The sequence below is a fragment of the Lipotes vexillifer genome, unplaced genomic scaffold (genome assembly GCF_000442215.2).
Source record: "Lipotes vexillifer unplaced genomic scaffold, Lipotes_vexillifer_v1.1 scaffold129, whole genome shotgun sequence".
Lineage (NCBI taxonomy): Eukaryota > Metazoa > Chordata > Mammalia > Artiodactyla > Lipotidae > Lipotes > Lipotes vexillifer.
Genome location: NW_006777287.1, coordinates 407532 through 422975, shown reverse-complemented (window position 1 = coordinate 422975; position 15444 = coordinate 407532). Strand labels below are relative to the sequence as shown.

The 15444-nt window shown below is 38.6% G+C and overlaps 1 protein-coding gene and 1 pseudogene across 1 annotated transcript in view; one reads left to right on the top strand and one right to left on the bottom strand.

The window, feature by feature from the left end:
* Positions 1–15444, bottom strand: part of JADE3 (jade family PHD finger 3) — a 154759-nt gene that overhangs the window by 112605 nt on the left and 26710 nt on the right. The gene's annotated exons all lie outside the window — the stretch shown is intronic.
* On the top strand, positions 7470–8075 carry LOC103085956 (60S ribosomal protein L15 pseudogene; annotated as a pseudogene).

Genomic DNA, 15444 nt, shown 5'->3' with positions numbered 1-15444 from the left:
TTTCCCTACCACCTACCCTAAGCATCTACTGTATAAATACTTTGCACAGGAGAAGAGTAACTTTAATTGATATTGATTTATGAAGACATGTGAGATACCCCATGATGACTTATAGACCTAAGCACGAATACTTTGCTGGAGCCTGAAAGTCCAGCAGGAGCCAAGAGAACCAAGAACCAAGAACCATACAATTTGGGTATAAATAGAGCCATAGAATACCAAGGCCTGAGGATATCTAGATTACACAATATTAAATCTGTGTTCTGGGGGTGAGAGGCTGAATTTTTTCTTGATTGGACTGCCAATCTCTCCTTGAACACAAGGAAACAAAAACTCAGAAATGTTCTAAATTTTCTTCCTCTGCTCTCTTTTACCTTGTCAATCTCTATTGGTCATTTAAAATTCAGCACAGGGGCTTCCCTGGTGGCGCAGTGGTTGAGAGTCCGCCTGCCGATGCAGGGGACATGGGTTCGTGTCCCAGTCCGGGAAGATCCCACATGCCGCGGAGCGGCTGGGCCCGTGAGCCGTGGTCGCTGAGCCTGCGCGTCTGGAGCCTGTGCTCCGCAGCGGGAGAGGCCAGAACAGTGAGAGGCCCGCGTACGGCCAAAAAAAAAAAAAAAAAAAAAAAAAATTCAGCACAGTCATCACCTCTCTTGGAAGCCTTACCTAATCTCCCCTCCCACTACCAAGCTGGGTAAAATGCCCATACTAACCTCTACCATAATATTCATCCCCTGTAATTATCTGATCATTTGTACATGTCTCCCAGTGGACTCTAAATTCTGGGAAGGCAAAGAGTGTGTCATGTCTTATCTTTGTGTTTCTAGTACGTAGCCCAGTACTTGGTTTTCAACAGAAACTCAGTGAGCATTTTTAGATGGAACTGTGTAGTATCATTTGTCCAAGGTCACAGAACTGCTGTATGGCAAAAGAAGGCCTATGCCCCAAGACATCTGGCTCTTCACCTAGTGAGCTTTTCATTATATCATGTATTTAAAGAGTCACTCATGGGGCTTCCCTGGTGGCGCAGTGCTTGAGAGTCCGCCTGCCGATGCAGGAGACGCGGGTTCGTGCCCCATTTCGGGAAGATCCCACATGCCGCAGAGCGGCTGGGCCGGTGAGCCATGGCCATTGAGCCTGCGCGTCCGGAGCCTGTGCTCCGCAAATGGGAGAGGCCACAACAGTGAGAGGCCCGCATAACGCAAGGAAAAAAAAAAAAAAAAAAAAAAAAAAAGAGTCACTCATGAAGAAGCCAGACATGAATCTAGAAAACATATTCTATGGATAGACATTTTATTGATCTCTGAATAACCAGCAAATATAAATGGTCTAAATAAACCAATTAAAAGACAGAGAGAGATTGGCAGAGTGGGTTAAAAAACATGATCCATCTATATGTTGTCTGCCACAACTCACTTCAAATATAAGAAAAGGTTGAAAGTGGAAAAAAATGGAGAAGGATATAAGATATAAATATTAGTCAAAAGAAAGCAGTGTGGCTATATTAATATCAATAACAAGATAATCACCAGATGGAGAAGAACATTAAATAATGATAGAAGGATCAATCTACCAAGACATAGCAATCCTAAATATGTATGCACTAAAAAAATGGAGCTGCAAAATATGTGAAACAAAAACTAACTGATCTGAAAGGAGAAATAGATAAATCCACAGTCATAGTTGGAGATTTCAACATTCTTCTCTCAACAATTGATAGAACTAGTAGACAGAAAATCAGCAAGGACATATTGATAGAAGAACTCAACAAACACAATCAACCAATACGATTTAACTGACACCTGTAGAACACTGCATCCAACAACAGCAGATTACATTTTTTCAAGCACCCACAGAAAATATACCAAGACAGACCGTATCTTGGGCCATGAAACAAGCTTAAACAAATTTAGTAGGACTGAAGTCATATGGAGTGCATTCTCTGACCACAATGGTATCAAAGCAGAAATCAGCAGCAGAAAGACAACAGGAAAATCTCTATAAACACTTGGAAACTAAATAACATACTTCTAAATGAGCCATGGGCCAGAGGAAATCTCAAAGGAAAATTTTAAAGTACACTGAACTGAATGAAAATGAAAATACATACAACATATCAAAATATGTGGGGCACAGCTTAAAGCAGTGCTGAGAGGGAAATTTACAGTACTAAATACTTACATTAGGAAAGAAGAGCGTCAAGTCAGTAATCAAAGCTCCTGCCTCAAGAAACTACAAAAAGGAGGATAACAATCCTTGGAATAGGATACAAAAGTAGATGAAGGTTTGGGAAGAATGAGAGTCAACTTCTATGAAATAGCAACACTGGATAGTTAGGTCAACCACTTAGGCCTGAAGTGGGCACAAGGTGGTACATGGCAGAATGTTTGGGCAGTGAGAAGACCAAACTAATGCTAACATCTCAGATGAATGCAAGAGTTTAGGTAAAGGCAGAAATTAAGCTCTGGGCTTCCTATAGCAGCTGCACAGCTTTAAAATCTCCTCAAGGATATGCACCATAGGGCATATGTTATCAATACATATACATAAACTCACAGAGGGGCCTAACTTGAGCTGAAGGTGATTAACACACGAGTTGGATTCTCACCTGTCAGGCGTACCTAGGAGCAGCCTATCTTACCAGGAATCTAGGTTCTTGAGGGACCAAGGAATTCCCCAGTAAAGAAGGGAGTCCCAAGAGAAGATGGTAGCTCATCAACTGATCTAGTGGCAATACCCCAAGGTATGAGAGAGGAATGATTCAGAAAACGGTGTGAAGTGTGTTACTCAGGTTAATCTAAAAGCTCAGCTTTCAAGGACATGGTTCAGAATCCAGTAAGAGATGGGCTTTCCACAGAAACCTAAACAAGCTGACATGCAGCCCCCACAGCCCCAGAAGATCCAGCTGCAGCAGGAGGATGAGAGAGTCAAAGTCAAGGTCCATAGCACAGACACCAGTACCCTTAACTGGGAAGTGTACGAGTGAGCCACCCACATGGACAGAGTCAGGCATGTCAGTGGTATTTGTAGCACTGGGGGCTGTGCAAACACAGGAGAGCAGCGTCCAGGGGCTGAAAGCACTAGCAGCCCAGCAAGGACCCTGCCCCAGAGGTCACCAAACGTGCTAAGAGCAAAGAGGAGAGGAGAGAGACGATACTTGGAGCTCTAGAATACCTATTCAGTAAAACACAGCAGATACCTCCAGGGTAAAGTGGGTATGTCTGAAGACTTCCCTGGAAGCTGGAGAACTATAATAGAGCTGGCAAAAGTCTGAGGGACTGTTACCCAGACCCTGCTTTCACCGCCAGAATGGTGTGGCCCAGGACATTCAGAACAGCTGTATTTCATGGTAGTAATAGATCCAAGAGAGAATATATAATTATAGAACACATATGTATAGAAAATACATATGCAGGCATAGCACAAAGAGAGATTTGTTTTCCTGTCACCTAAAAGGTAAGTTTACAAACCAAGATAATAATATTTTTACCCTAAAAATTAATGTGTATTGTGCATTTAAAATTTGTTGTTGCCAGGAACTCTATGATAGGCAACCCACTTGAGAAGCTTAAATTTCAATGCGCAACAGAAGTTAACTTGGGCCTAAAAAAAAAAATCCTTAAATTCATGCATAGTACAGATGTGGCTCATTTGGTCCTTGAGATGGAGGGAAGAGGTTAGGAGAAACAGGCCATGTACATCTCAATGGACTTCTGATGCCAGCTGGCAAGGTAGGTCAATAAGCCCAAAGGAAAGGTCCACCTATAGCGGTAGGGGTGAGGGGCAACGGTTCCTGGTCTGAGTTGGGCTTTCCTCTTCATTCAAAAGTGATCAGCCATTTCCTCTCACTAGTCATAGAGAAAAAGACTCACAAAAGAAGCCTACAGAAAGTCAACTAGGTAATTAGACCTGTAAAAAGCCCAACAGAGAAGCAGGAAAACAAAGTTTAAATAATGACCTTCACCTCTTCCAGCCAAGAAAACCTCCCTAAGCCCCTCACACTTGGGCCTCAAGTGCCTCCAACTGACAATCTTCTTCAACCAGGTAGAAACAGTCCTGGCTTTTCTTCTAATCAATTTCTCCTGATCTGAAAGACTAATTTTATTTTATGTTTTGCCCTTTATTTATTTAATTTTCCCCTCAGCTTTATTGAGGTATAATTGACAAATAAAATTATAATATATTTAAAGTGTACAATGTGATGATTTGATTTGATATACCTATACATTGTGAAAGGATTCCCACCAAGTTTACACATCCATCACTACACAGAGTTACCTTTTTTCCTTTTTGTAGTGAGAACATTTAAGATCTACTCTCTTAGCAACTTTCAAGTATAAAATACAGTATTGATAACTATAGTGACCATGCTGTACATTACATCCCCAGAACTTATTCATCTTATAACTTAAAGTTTGTACCCTTTTACCAACCTCACCCCATTTCTCCCGCCTCTTTGCCCCTAGCAAGCACCATTCTACTCTCTGTTTCTATGAGTTTGACCTTTTTTTTTTTGATTCCACATATAAGTGATACCATGCAGTATTTGTCTTTCTCTGTCTGAGCATAATGCCCTCCCAGTTTGTCCATGTTGTTGCAAATAGAAGGATTTCCTGAAGGGCTAATTTTAAAAGAACAGAATATTGCTGCAGAACTGAAAACATTTAATACATGTCAATAGACTAGTACTGTAATCAGTTAATAATTCTTATCTTCTACTTTTCTTACACCTAAGACACTTATTCAAAAAGCAAAGTTTGAATTCTAGCTACCCTTTCCACACAGTTCAGATCAGTGACATCCTAACTCAATTCACTGGACATTATTCTAAACAAGGAGTTAGCAAATGTTTTCTGTAAAGGGCTAGACAGTATATATTTTTTGCTTTGCAGGCCATTCAGCCTCCGTCTTAACTACTCAACTCTGCCATTACAGCATAAGAGAAACCACTGACATTTATTTATGTAAATAAATGGACATGGCTGTGTTCCAATAAAACTTCACTTATAGGGGCTTCCCTGATGGTCCAGTGGTTAAGAATCCGCCTTCCAATGCATGGGACTCAGGTTCGATCCCTAGCCACAGAACTAAGATCCCACATGCTGTGGGGCAACTAAGCCCCCGTGCCACAGCTACTGAGCCCGTGTGGTCTAGAGCCCGTGCGCTGCAACGAAGAGCCCGCGTGCCTCAATGAAGAGCCCGTGTGCCACAATGAAAGATCCCGCATGCTGCAACTAAGACCCAACGCAGCCAAATAAATAAATAAGTAAATAAATATCAAAAAAACTTCACTTACAGACACTGAAATTTTAATTTCATACAATTTCACATGTCATCAAATATTATTCTTCTTTTGATTTTTCCAACCATTTAAAAACAGAAAAATCCATTCCTAGCTTATAGGCTGCACGAAAACAGGTAGTGGGACAGATTTAGCGGGCAGGCTATAGTGTACCAATCCCTGCTCAAACCAAGACTTAATGCCTCCCTGAAGGAATTTAAAATATCAGACTTTCCCTGATTTTTTTTAAAAAGTAGACATTTCAAACGAGCATCTCACCATAAACTTAAGCTAAAGTTTCAGTTTAGGAGGAGGGACAAATTCTATAAGTGCATAGGAACATATTATAGTAGTGTAAACAGAACTTGAACACTAACTTATAGACCTGCAACTTACTAGGTGTGTAAAACTACAAAACTCACTCATTCTCTCTGGAGCTCAATTCTCTCCATTCTAGTCCATTTGCAACAATCTTCCACATCACTGAAAGGGAGCAGGAGTTACAACTATAATTTACTAACGTTAAATTCTGTCTGGGATATACAGAAAATATTTCTATTTCTACTGTGTGCAGGTCCCTACAAAGCAAAGATACTTTCAAAAGAAGTTTTTTGTCATTATTCCAATCTCTTCTGGATCCAGAGCCTATTTATGAGACTTTGAATAGCCTGAGCAGTGAAAAACCCCAAACAGAATAAACCCAAAGAAACCCGTTTCCAGACATATCCAAATCAAACTGCTGAACATAGTACAAAGAAAAAAATCTTGAAAGCAGCCAGAGGAAAAATACATTACCTTATAGGGGTGTAACAATTCGAATTACAGTGGATTTCTTTTATCAGAAACCATGGAGGTCATAAGGAAATGGCACAACATGTCTGAAGTGTGGGGAAAAAAGAACTGTTAACACATAATTCTATATCCAGCAAAAATATCTCTCAGGAATGACAATTTATAGCAAGCAATCTGCTCTAAAAGAACTGCTAGAGGAAGTTCTTCAGCCAGTTGGGAAATTATAGCAGAAAGAAATTTAGCACATTAGGAATGAAGGAACAGCAATATAAATTGTAAAATTTGGGTAGATAGACTGTTCTTCTCTTGAATTACTTAAAATATGTTTGGCAGCTGATAGCAAAAACAATAAGAATGTGTGAAGGGATTTTCAGTATGTGTAGATGTAATATATAAGACAACTATAACATAAAGGGGAGAGGGTAAAGGGACCTACAGGGTGTAAGGTTTCTGCATGACTCCTGAAGTGGTAAAGTATTGATTCTAAGCAGACTGTGCAAGGCTTAATATGTATATTATAATCCCTAGAGTAACCACAAAAGATATGCAAAGAGATAAACTCAAAAATCACAGTAGGGCCTCCCTGGTGGCACAGTGGTTGAGAGTCTGCCTGCCAATGCAGGGGACGCGGGTTCGTGCCCTGGTCCGGGAGGATCCCACGTGCCGTGGAGTGGCTGGGCCCATGAGCCATGGCCGCTGAGCCTGCACATCCGGAGCCTGTGCCTCACAGCGGGAGAGGCCACAGCGGTGAGAGGCCCACATACCACAAAAAAAAAAAAAAAAATCACAGTAGATTAATTAAAATGGAGCACTAAAAAATGTTCAAATAACCCAAAAGGCAGGAAAGTGGAAAAGAGAGGAAATAATAACAGAGGTATAACACAAAGAAAAGAAATAATAAAATGGTAGGTTTAAACCAAGCATATCAATAACTACATTAAGTGGAATGGTCTAAACATACAATTGAAAGAGACTGTCGGAACAGATTTAAAAAACATGATCCCACCACAAAGACTATAAGAAAATCATTTAAAATATAATGATATAGGTAGATGAAAAGTAAAAGATGAAAAAAGATATGATGCAAATGCTGATCAAAAGAAAGAATTCAGGGCTTCCCTGGTGGCGCAGTGGTTGAGAGTCCGCCTGCCGATGCAGAGGACACGGGTTCGTGCCCTGGTCCTGGAAGATCCCACATGCTGTGGAGTGGCTGCACCCGTGAGCCATGGCCGCTGGGCCTGCGCGTCTGGAGCCTGTGCTCCGCAACGGGAGAGGCCACAGCGGTGAGAGGCACATGTACCGCAAAAAAAAAAAAAAAAGAAAGAATTCAGAGCAAAGAAAATTACAAGGATAAAGTGGGCCTTTCCGTCTGGTGGCAGCCATCAGGTGAGCCGAAATGGGCACTTGCTAGTACATCCAGCAGCTATGGAGGGAGAAGCAGTCCCACATAATTTGCTTTCTGCTCAGGGTGCACTGCTGGCACTACCGCCAGCTCTCTGCACTGCAGAGGGCCCTCTGCCCCACCCAGCCTGACAAGGTACACAGGCTGGGCTAGGTTATATCATATATCGGATTTGTGTGTGCTGTGGTGCCCGCAAATGCCCAGTTCCTAATGGTGCCACCTACGGCAAGCCTCTCCATCATGGTGTCAACCAGCTCAAGTTTGCTCGAAGCCTTCATTCTGTTGCCAAGGAGTGAACTGGATGTCACTGTGGGGCCCTAAGGGTCCAGAATTCTTACTGGTTTGGTGAAGATTCTACTTACAAATTTTTTGAGGTTATCATCATTGATCCATTCCATAAAGCTATCAGAAGAAACCCTGTCACCCAGTGGATCACCAAACCAGTCCACAAGCACAGGGAGATGTGGGGGCTGACATCTGCAGGCAGAAAGAGCCGCGGCCTTGGAAAGCGCCACAAGTCCCACCACACTATTGGTGGTTCTCGCCGTGCAGCTTGGAGAAGGCGCAATACTCTCTGCTCCACCATTACCACTAATATAAGTAATGTTTGTAAAATTCTTACCTAATAAACAATTTAGGACATTCATGTCCACTTAAAGGTGTTTTAAAATTTGTCTGTTAAAACTAGTTGTCTCCAGATTATTTCATTGAATGCATTGTCAAATTATGAAAATTAAAGTGCAATAATGTTTGAAGACTTTAAGTGATGGTGTATCTTGTTTCTAATAAGGGAAATGCCTTTGTTTCTGTTTTATTAGGGAGTTGATATGTCCGTGTTTAAAATGCTGTTTGGTACAATAGGTGTAAAATAAATTCTGGAAAAGAGGAGTGCAGAAACTAGCCATGTAGATTTGTTGATGCATGTGATGAAACCTACAGCTTTATTGGGGTGATGCAATGCTCTGCTGGTTTACTCTAAAGTGGCTGTTTTATGGAGTTTGACAAGGACAAACTTTTTAAATTGGATTTTCCTTGGAAATGTGAAGGATGTCCTGATCCTTTATCATGATCATATGCAGAAAAACAATGAAAGTTGACTAGGGCCCACATTTTTAGACTTAATCTAATATTCCATTTATGTAACAGCGGCTTCCGAAAGGCGAAAAGTAAAGGAGTGTCACCATTTTTAAGAGAATTGAATAAACCTGTTGCAAGAGGGTTCTCTTACAAATGAAAACATCCTGGTTAACCTAAATTAAACTGCCTTGGCCTCCTTGGTACCACTGATGTTCACATAAAAGATGGGAGCTACTGGTTTAATCCCAGGACTGGGATCTGTAGAATACTGAACTTCATGCAAAATAGTCACTGGTGTATACTGAAACTGATGGAAATTGAACATTAGGTAAATGAGAAGGGAGTTAATTAGCCCTAAGGTTTGTAAGCTAGTAATGCTAGGATTGGGAAATTGGTGTCCATCAGATACCTTTCAAGTGTGGGAGGACAGAAAAAGCTTGGATCAAAATTTTAAATGTTTTATCTGTAATATCAGTTTATGACCATTATGAACTCTCTAAGCCACCACAGAGGGGACAACAGGGTTGGTTTTATTTAAAAGTAACACTGCTAAGTCTAATCAGTGTTATTTTGGGTCAAGCCACATTATCCATTCCCATAAGGATACTGAGAAAAGTCATGTAGTTGGTGTCAATACAAGTTCAATTGGTTTCCAATTTTATGTGTTGTCTACAGTTATTTTTCTCATCCCTGCTCAAACTACCCTCAAGAGCCTCACCATTCCACAAACTTGCCAGGCCACCAGTTGTGGCTGGGCATACCACTACATTCTGCTTGCATCATGTTCTGTTTCCCAGGGTGGATTTGAGTGTATAGGAAATATGGAAGAGGAATTGCCCCAATTCTTTCCAATTCTTGGTTTGCTATCTTAACAGGCAGGTTAATTCTGAAATCTAATTGCTGGTTTTCTTGAACCAATTTTTCTCATATTTTCTTCAAGGGTCTTGAAAGGTCCACTTAATGATTTCCAGAAAACATGTAGCAGGCTCGCAAAACGTTTTGAGACCCAAATTTCTTCCCACTCAAAAAAAAAGTCTTAAACCATATAATTTTGTGTGTAGAGCTTGTTCAACTATACATAATAATAGAATAAATGTCTATTAAACTAAAAAGAAAGGATAAAGTGGGATATAAAGAGACATGTCATAATGCTAAAAGGGTTATTTAATTCACCCCAAAGACTTAACAATCCTAAATGTGTAAACACCTAACAACAGTGCTTCAAAATATGTGAAGCAAAAACTGTCAGATCTAAAATTAGAAGTAGAAAAATCCACAATTATAGTTGGAGACTTCAACATTCCTCTCTAATTAATATATAGAACTAGCAGACAGAAAATCAGCAAGAATATGTAAGAACTGAACACTATTATCAACCAAGTGGAATTAGCTTATATGTACAGAACACTCTATCCAACAACTGCACAATATATATTCTTTCAACAAGATAGATCACATCCTGGGTCACAAAACAAACCTCAAATATAAAAGAACTGAAATCATACAGAATATGTTCCCTGACCATAAAGGAAATAAAATAGAAATCGACAACAGAGAGATAAGAGGAAAAGCTCCAAATACTTGGCTATTGGATATCATATATCTAAATAACCCATTAATCAAAGAGAAACTTTTAAGGGAAATTAGAAAATATTTTTAATTAAAGAAAAATGAAAATACAACATAACTCAATTTGTGGGCTTAGAGGGAAATTCATAGCAGTAAATGAAATTTTAGGGAAAAAAACCTCTCATATAAATACAGGTAACCCTTGAACAATCAGGGGTCAGGGATGCCAAACCTCTGCACAGTCAAAAATCCATATTTAGCTTATTGTCAGCCCTCCCTATCCATGGTTCCTCCATAACCTCAATTCCTCTGTATTGGCAGTTTCACATCTGTGGATTCAACCAACCATGTGGATCATGTAGTACTGTAGTATTTACTATTGAAAATAATCCACATATAAGTGGACCTGCACAGTTCATACCCCTGTTGTTCAAGGGTCAAGTGTAATCTAGGCTTCCTCCTTAGGAACCTAGAAAAAGAGCAAAATAAACCCAAAGCAAGCAGAAAAAGGAAATAAGATAAAGCAGAAATTAATGAAGCTGAAAACAGAAAAACAACAGAGAAAAATAAATGAAAACAAAAGCTGGTCCTTTGAAAAGATCAATAAAATTGATAAACCTCTAGCAAAACTGAGAAAGAAAAAAAAAAGCAAATTACCAATATGAGGAATGAAAGAGGAGATTATCACTATAGACCCCACAGACATAAAAAGATAATAAGGGGATACTACCATGAATAACTCTACACACATAAGTTAGACAACTTAAATGAAATGGACAGACTGCTCGAAAACCACAAACTACTAAAACTCATTGAAGATGAAACAGGTAACCTGAATAATTAGGTATTATTAGGTAATAATAACAGGTAACCTGAATATTAAGGAAATTAAATTCACAGCTAAAAATCTTTTTTAAAAGAAATGCCCAGGCCCAGATGGTTTCACTGGCAAATTCCAACAAACATTTAAAGAAAAGATAACACCATTATATAGGCAAGTGGTTATGGCACAGGGACTACAGTCAGACTTCCTGAATTTTAATCTCTGCTCAGCCACTTACTAATTCTGTGCTCTTGGGAAACTGTTAACACTTCTGTGCTTCAGAATGTTTCATTATTGGTTCAAAAGGGGAAAATAATAGTATTGTACTTATAGGATTGATATGAGTATTGAATAAATTATTAAATATAAAGTAAAAAAATTTAAAAAAAGAAAAGATAACACCAATTCTGCAAGATCTCGTCCAGAAAACAGGAGAGGATAGAATCTTTCCCGACTCGTTTTATGAAGCCCTGATACCAAACCCAGACAAACAATACAAAAAAGAAAACTATAGACCAATATCCCTCATGAATATAAAAGCAAATTACCCTCAACAAAATATTAGCAAATCTAACAGCAATATATAAAACCCTACAACCAAGTGGGGTTTCTCCCAGGAATGAAAAGCAGGTTCAATATTTGAAAATCAATCAATGTAATCAACATATTAAGTCTAAAAAAGAAAAACCAAATGATAGTATCAGTTGATGAGGACAAAACCATTTGTCAAAATTCAAAATGCATTCATAATAGAAACTCTCAGCATACTAGGAATAGAAGGGAACTTCCTCAACTTGATAAAGAACTTAAAGGTAAAATAAGAAAAAGCTGTGCTCTCTCATCACTTCTATCAAACATCATACTAGAAGTCTTAGCCTGTGCAAAAAGGGACAAAAAATATATAAAAGGTATACAGATTGAAAGAAAGAAATGAAAGTATCCCTACTCCTAAACAGCATGATTGTTTGCTTAGAATATATCAGAGAAATTATTTTTTTTAAGTCCTATAACTAACAGCTTAGCAAGGAAGCAGGATATAAAGTCAATACAAAAATCAATCATATTTCCATATGGTGGCAACAAACAACTAGAAACTGAATCTTTAAAAAAATATATCATTTACAACAGCTCCAAAGAAATGAAACATACAGGTATATATCTAACAAAACATGTACAGGATCTCTATGCTGAACACTACAAAACATAGATGCTTCCATGAAAAAATCAAAGAAAATCTAAAGAAATGGAGAAATATGCTATATTCATGTGGTGGAAGATTCAGCATATTAAAGATGTCATTTCTCCCCAAAGTCATCAGATTCATGATTAGATTTAACCTAATTCAAACAAAAATGCCAGTAGGATTTTTTGTAAATATAGACAACATGATTCTAAAATTTATAAAGAACAGCAAAAGATCTAGAATAGCTAAAACAAATTTTAAAAAGAAGAATAATAAAGTTGGAGAAACACACTGGTTTTAAGGCATAATATAAAGCTACAGCAATCAAGACACTGGTATTGATGAAGTGATAAAAACAGAACAATGGAACAAAGGAGAGAGTTAAGATATTGACCTACATAAATATAGGCAACTGATTTTTGAAACAGGTGCAAAAGCAATTTAAAGGAGGAAAGATAGTCTTTTGAACTAACGGTGTGGGAACAATTAGACATCCATATGTAAAAAACAGATCTCCACCTAAACTTCACATCATGTACAAAGATTAACTCGAAATAGGCACATATCTAAATGTAAAACATATAACTACATTAACTTTTAGAAGAAAACATAGGAGAGAATCTTCATGATCTAAGGTTAATATAAGAGTTCTTAGACATGAGTCCTTTTAAAAAACGATAAATTGGGCTTCATCAAAATTAAAATCTTGCTTGGTGAATGACACCATTAAGAGAATAAAAAACCGGGGCTTCCCTGGTGGCGCAGTGGCTGAGATCCGCCTGCAAGATGCAGGGGACATGGGTTCGTGCCACGGTCCGGGAAGATCCCACGTGCCGCAGAGCGGCTGGGCCCGTGAGCCATGGCCGCTGAGCCTGCGTGTCCAGAGCCTGTACTCTGCAATGGGAGAGGCCACAACAGTGAGAGGCCCACGTACCACAAAAAAAAAAAAAATAAAAAAATAAAAAACCAAGCCACAGATGTAGAGAAAATATTTACTAATAAACCACATAACCAACAAAGGATTTTTATTCAGAATATTAAAAAAAACTCTCGGACTTCCCCGGTAGTCCAGTGGTTAAGCCTCTGCACTTCCAATGCAGGGGTTGTGGGTTCAATCCCTGGTTGGGGAACTAAGATCCCACAGGCTGCACGGTGCAGCCAAACAAAACAAAACAAAACAAAAAACAAAACTCTCAAAACACCACAGCAAGAAAACAAACTACCAAATTTAAATTAAAGCATAATACTTGAACAAATACTCCTCTCAACAAATACTTGAGTAAAATACTCCTCTGATGGGCTCAACAGAAGTCATGAATTTTAATTTAGTTTGGCTAATTGTAAGGGTAAGAGCAACACTACTTCCAGCTCCCTACATCCCAAGGCAGAAGCTGGCCCAAACAGATTATTTTTTCAAAAACATTCTATTGTGAAATATTACAGAATTCTGTTTTAATAATCACCAGGGTAAAAGTAGGTTGAGAAAATTACTCCTACTCCTGTTCTATATCCTCAACCCACTTCACCCCCTCCTCCTTGGTGTTTTAGAATTTTGGTTCAGACTTGCTTTGCAGAGGATTCCCTACGCTGCATGGAAACTTGGCACTTTGGTCTTTGTATGAATGGGCACCATATTTCGATTATTTCTGAGTTTGAGTGTTTATTGGAAGATATTTGTTTCATACCTCTTTCAATAGAGTTGTCAAGCTGATTCAGAATATTTATAAATACCAGTTTGTTTGTGAACCACATTTTAACCCACCCTTCCTGTTTCTCAGGATGTTTCAAATCTGTATGCATTTAATACTCAGTGGTGTTGTAGATCATTAAATTTTATTAATGTGAAAGAGATCCATTCTTTTGCTTGACTCCATTTTAAATCTTTTGGGTGCTGACAGGGCAGAATGCAACCCTCCATTTGGGCTCTATTCTCCATTTTCATCCTGGACAACTGCAAACCAATGATTGACACTGAGTAGTACTAGTTGAGCCTGCTTGGGGAAGGGGGTGAGGGTAGTCAGGGCTGAGCAGTGTCTAGTGCCTGGAACTCACTGAGCATTTGCTGAATCTGTTAATTTGATTATACTATTCAGTAGTGTGAAAAGGCAAGTGTTAAAATAAAATGTGTTAGGGAAAAGGAGGCTCTGTCACAACAAGCTGCAGTATATTTTGCCAAAGCTATTAGATTTTTGAGGCAGCTGGTAGTTTATCAGTTTTTATTACTCCAATATAGTTATTTTATGGCCATTACTAGCAAAAGCGGATTACAGGAATAGTGTTTGACAGGAAAGAAGGGCCCAGTGTGAGTCTATTTGTTCTGGATCTCTAAAACAAAGGTTCTTAATGTCATCCTCTTGGTTTATAGATAGAACAGTAACATGATAGGAAAGACATCAGTTTCTCATTTTGTGAGAGTAGTTCCAGAAAGTCTTTCTGCAGTTTTCTTGAGCACCTGCAGAGGTATCCAGTTTTTTTCCTGAAAAGACCTCTTCAGGTACCAGCATGATCACAAAGGTATTTCAAGGTGCTCTTACAGCATTAAAACCAGCAGTCAGTAGTAGATATCAGGGACTTTGTGCAGGATGGGGCATGGTCCACAGACAATGTTGTAGGATGTTCGGGGTATAATACATATAGTTACAATATAATTTTCAAAATTAAGAACATGACTCACATACAAATACAGAATGAACACATGTCAAAGACTAATTTATTAGTGAGGGACCCAGCATTATGTAAGGCTGATTCAAAGAATATTTGAGAGATTCAGTATATATAAATACTGAAAGTAAAAATGCTAGAATAAGATAGCTAAATTAGATAGAAAAGTGGTTAATGCACTATAGGACAGTTAATCCATAGTCTTTGGGATTATTTCTTCTACCAAACAGAAATTTTTTTCATCTCTACCAGACAAAAAATCTTTAAGCTAACATGTCACTTCAAAAAGTCTGGATCCTAATCATTAGTGAATAATAAGCCAAACAAGGATGTAATCCCCTAGAGAACTAAATAATCCTTGGGTGGGCCTCTCAGTCAATGCTCCAGAATGACAACGAAAGGAAATTTGGTCATCCTTTTGTATTATTTTTTAAGTTTTAAAATAATTTCTATTAACAGAGGTTTAATAGTTTTATACCTGAGTCTAAGTCTTTGGAAGTAAAATTAAGGTTCTAGGGGGCCCACCTTTGGAATAGTGTAGTAACGCTTCTATATTTTACTTTACACATGCGTTTCAAAATAGTCATTTATTTACCTTTCAAAGAAATCATAGGATCTTAGAAGTCATCTGAGATCCAGTCATCTCCTAGGGCAGG